Source organism: Rhinoderma darwinii, chromosome 9 (assembly GCF_050947455.1).
Source record: "Rhinoderma darwinii isolate aRhiDar2 chromosome 9, aRhiDar2.hap1, whole genome shotgun sequence".
Lineage (NCBI taxonomy): Eukaryota > Metazoa > Chordata > Amphibia > Anura > Rhinodermatidae > Rhinoderma > Rhinoderma darwinii.
In genome coordinates this window covers 28,186,262-28,191,668 of record NC_134695.1, presented here as the reverse complement: position 1 = coordinate 28,191,668, position 5,407 = coordinate 28,186,262, and the positions used below count along the sequence as shown (strand labels likewise).

General features: G+C 39.4%; 1 long non-coding RNA gene across 1 annotated transcript; it reads left to right on the top strand.

The window, feature by feature from the left end:
* Positions 1–811: 811 nt before the first annotated feature.
* Positions 812–2,036, top strand: LOC142660302 (uncharacterized). The gene is made up of 3 exons (XR_012850456.1): positions 812–989; positions 1,391–1,523; positions 1,821–2,036. It is a non-coding gene; the product is annotated as an uncharacterized LOC142660302 (long non-coding RNA).
* Positions 2,037–5,407: the final 3,371 nt, after the last annotated feature.

Sequence of the window (5,407 nt, the reverse complement as noted above, 5' to 3'; positions counted from 1 at the left end):
AAATTCCATAAAGGGATTTATCATTTTGATTTTGTAACTGTAATGTACTGGCATAGATCTATATGCCAGTACATTAGCCTGTTACTGATTGTACACAGGCAGTTGTTAGGGCATACTGTCAGGAAATATGTTCAGACAGCCCTGGGGTCCTTCAATCGACCCTGGGCTGTCTGGCCATATGAGTTGTGGGTTTTGATCGCGTCAGTTATCTTCTGTGACGCGATCAATGTGCTGTCCCCTCTCCTTGAACGCCGCGATCAGCTTTCATCGCGCCGTTTAAAGGGTTAACGGCGGAGAGATGTTTCTCTCCTCTCCGCTGTCAGATAACCAACATGTACACAAGCAGGAATAGTGTGAACTCAAAGAATATATATCTTTATATGTCTATACAAGTCAAAGTAACACAAATAGCTATAATTATAGACTGAGGAGAACACACATATAACCCAATATGACCTGGTACTCCGACCATAAAAGGGACCTTTTTACAGATGGCCAGGATGATTCAATGGACCGGGTCCTATTTTGGGCACGGTTCATTGATGACATCCTGGTCATCTTGGAAGGGCACCCACTCGGAATTGGATAAATTTATGTTGGATCTCAACAACAATCAGATCAATCTTAAATTCACATACAAATCAAACAGCCAGCACATTGATTTTTTGGACATCAAATTAACCAAGGATTCTGATGGATTTCTGCAGAGTGACGTATTTCGAAAAGAGACTTCCGTTAATTCTCTACTGCACTTCTCATCCTCTCACCCACCACAGACCCTACAGGCAATCCCTATTGGCCAATTCTTGAGGATAAGGAGGATATGTTCCTCTGATATCATATTTGAGGAACAAGCCAAGGATCTAAAAAACCGCTTCATTGAACGAGGCTACAGCATGCGGTCCATTAAGAAAGCATATCATAGAGCCAAACATGCTAACAGAGATGATCTCCTATTCACCAAAAGGAAAAAAGATACACAGACCAAGGTGAGATTTATAACCAAATATCACTCGAGGTGGCCACAAATGAAGGAAATTGTTAAAAGGTTTTGGCCAATCCTGCTCACGGACCCAATTCTGACTAATTATGTGACTAGGTATCCCAGTATAACAGCAAGACGTGGGAAAAATTTAAAAGATCACCTCGTGAGGAGTCACTATGACCCGGTTATGAGAAAATATCCCTTTGGGACAAAGGGAGCTAAATGGGGGTGTTCCCCTTGTGGGCATTGTGTGGCATGTCCTAACGTAGAGAGTATAACAACTTTCCCTAATGTTACAGGCACGAAAACATATACCATAACACATGCGATAACTTGCACTACAAAAGCAGTAGTATATTATGCAACGTGCCCATGCCCTAAAGTGTATGTCGGTCTTACCTCAAGGGAACTAAAAGTGCGGGTGAGAGAGCACATGTCTGACATCAGAAGAGCAGCAAGTGAGGAAGTCGTGGAAACTCTAAAACCTATACCGCGCCATTTTAAAACATACCACTCCTGTGATCCAACAAAGCTAAAGGTGAGAGGCATTGATCACATTGTTGCAAGCATGAGAGGGGGGAATATCAAACAAAAATTGGCACAATGCGAAGCACGCTGGATTTGGACCCTTGGGTCAATGCAGCCTCTGGGTCTTAATGAATCTCTTAATTTCGCTCCATTTCTCTGAACCACTGACTCTCTGCGGGTCTAGTTTTTAATTATGTTCTTATTATATCGTTTAATATAGCTTCGTTTAGTTGCTATTTTTATATATACATATATAGTCATTACCTTGTTAACTACCCTCCTTTGGGATTTTTCTCATGTTTTGAAGGCATTTAGAAATCCAGTTATCTGTCGGAGACGTATACATCGGGGCTACTGGAGGTCATGGATTCTTGGAGATGAAGTTATCAATATATATGTGTCTGATTCATTTTGTTAATGGGTGGGGAGGATTATTGTATATGTGCAGTTTTTAATTGGTCTTTAGTGGTACCATATTGATGTATATACGTGTATATATGTGTATAGAATTGATCTAATATGTTGTAGTGTATTGTATGTATGTATAATTTTTATTGTTATGTGTATGCATGTATGATTACGGATACTATTCCGCACTGGTCTATATTATATTACATGCACAGAGATTTTAATATATAGATGCGTAGATATTTTTTTGCACTGAGTTATGCCAATTAATATATATTTTTGTATATAATAATTTTTTATGTATTCTTTGTGCATGTATATATTTATTTATTAGTGATATATTTATATTTACGGATATTATTCCCTTTGTATTTATATGTACATACGGTATCTTTTTATGACATCCAATATATATATTTTTGTATCCTGTTTGCATGTTTTGTGTCTATGTGTGTATGTATATATATATTTATATCTTTATTTTTATTTATTTATGATGTATATATGCATGAATATTGGTGAACATGCACCTGCATTTATATAAAATCTGTGTATACATTATTCTCCTATTTATTTATTTATATCACTGTATAATATAGTGTATATATATTTTCATATACACACATGTAACACCTTCTCATATTTTCTTTATTTTGTTTACATACATTATTCAACATGTCTTATATTTTCACTAATAAATTCATTTATTCACCACTCACACCGTTATTAATTTATTGCTCCACTTTATTCATTCATCTTTGTATATAGCTGTATAATACATTGTATATTGTTTATATATATACATATATAATACTTTCTTATTATTCGACACATTTTTCACACCTTTATTTATTTATTCACTTCTCTTCGGTCCCTTCCTTATTTAATTTTTAAAATTTTTTAGTTATTATGGACCGTCTTTCATGTCACATCACATATATATTTGTGTCTTTCTTCCCCTTTTCACATCTTTTCTTTGTTGTCCGTTGTTTTCTTTTCTTTGTGTCTTCGTTTCCTTCTCTTCTTTTGTTTCTTGCCAATTTACCTGCATATAGGTCGTATTTGCATCCCCTAGCAACATTTATCGTTTCCAAGTCTCTTTTTAACGCACTCACATATTTCCATCGCTAATGTTATCAGTAGTTCCAGTTTACATCTCCCCTCTGAGTGGTACCTGGGTGGGGGAGGTGTGCGCTGGCGGGGGGTGGGGGAGTGGCTCACTCACTCTCGGCCGAGTCTTCAATCCTGGTTGGACGTGGGCGGCGCTGTCAGACAGCGTCCGCGCACTTCCGCCTGGATGACGCGGCACCGGAAGTGGGGAGTAGCCATCTTGCTACCCCCGGCCTGTCGCCGAGTACCTCCGACATCACCCACACTGACACCAATTACGGTCTAATTATGCCTATATTTAAGGGAGGGTCCCGCCGGGAAGACGCCACCCCCGGACGAAGGCATCAGCCGAAACGCGCGTCGGGACTGGCGTCTCCCCCATATTGGTCATATGAATCCGGGTACGTAACATCACTTTCTTTCCCATGCATCTGGCTATTTGTTGGTACTAGGATCCAGATCTTCGACTTTCACCTGCATGTGCCTTAGCTACATCACATTGTGCTACCAATTACACTTACGGCTTACATTCTTTAATATCAGCTAACTGTGTATCTCATATGTGAATGATCTCATCCATGTGTATTGGCACCATATACTTCTCTACACTGTTTATAACTCCCATATAATAGGCAAATGGTGGTTCCAACTTGAAAATAGTTTTCTGCACCACTTATTCATGCTGTGTTACGTATAGCCATATGCATTCAAGACTGTTTAATTTACAACAGTATTGATCCCGGTCTTGTTATTCATTTTTTTACATCATGTGTTACCATTAATATTTGTATACCACATGGGCTGACGCCAACTTTACACTGTATGACTCATTTTTTAATTGTCTTGTTTTTGTGTATCTGTTAATAAAGAAGTTTTTCTATCACATATTACCTTGAGCGTACTTGACCTCTTTTTTCTATAGGTTTCTCCGCTGTCAGAGCGGGGCCGTGGCTGTGTATTACAGCCGTTGCCCCGCACTCGATCGTGCGCAGAGACGGCTGTCACACAGGACGAGAATGCTCGTCCTAATGCGCAAAGTACTCGCCATTCTCGTCCTGTGTCGGCAACCAGTTAAATAAGTTAGATTTCTTTAGTTACATTTCTGATGTTTAGCTATCTATTCACATTATGGCAAAAAGGTTGTCTAGTGCGGAGGAGGCATTCACCATGCTGTGGTGAGAATCTAAGAGCTCAGCGTCTGAGATGGAACCTTTTACCAGTTACAATGAAAGTGTCACTTCATTTGCTTCTTCAGGGGTCATGCCTGATGAAGGTGAGAAGCCTGCAAGCGCAGGGCCTTGTAGCAATGTAGCACAGGACAGCATAGTCCTTCCTGTTCAAATACATTCTCTCCTATGGGCAGCTGCCCCTTTTCTTTGCCTTAGACTCCACAAATGCACTACCACTCCTAGTATAACTCTCCAATTATCCTTCATATTTGTGGTTAAACTCAGTCAATAAATACTGCTGTATAAATTCTTGTCAACTGTCCTGCTGGGTGTAGAATGGGGTAGGTATGCCTTTGGTTGCTAGGCTGACTTTACATCACATGGTGGCTCCTTTCGCTGATCAGCTTTCCTTGATTTTTATGCCATACTGTTTGAGAGAATGCATTTTTTTTATATTTGTGTAAACGTAATGTTCTGCATAACCTGTGATGTCATACAATAGTGTAAACTTCACAGTGAAATCTATTCACAATCCCGACACCTCGTTAATGTTTTTGTGGTAGTTACAGCAGAGCATAGTGTAATCCCGCGAGATTACGCTGTAAATGACAGGTTACAATGAGATTACGCTTGCTCTGCTGTAACTACCACAGAAATATTAACGAAGTGTCGGGATTGTGAATAGACATCCCGTGGAATGTCTATTCACTGTCTAAATACTTCAGTATCGTTAATATGTTCGTATAAGACAGCACATACTGATCTAAAAGGATCCCCATGTGCTGAGGAAATGAATGGAGAGAAGTGTATGACGCTGATTGGTCACTGATTGGTCAGCGTCATATAGTCCTCTGTACAACGCCCACTTGGTCAATAGTAAAACACGCCCAGTTGTCGATTGAGAAACTCATTAGCATAAAGCTAAAATCGCTAATAACGTGGTGAAAATAGATTGTTTTTTTTAATAAAAAGCACTGCTGTCACCTACATTATAGCGCCAATCTCCTTATGTAGGAGATAGGACACTTATAATGTGGTGACAGAGCCTCTTTAACGATTGGTCTTTATTTTAATTTTCATCTGTTAGGCCTCATGTACACGACCGTAAAAATCGCACGGACACCTTCCCGTTTATTTACGGAAAGGTGTCCGGGCCGTAGAAGTGTACCGCAAAAGATAGGATATGTCTATCTTTTACTTTTTACGA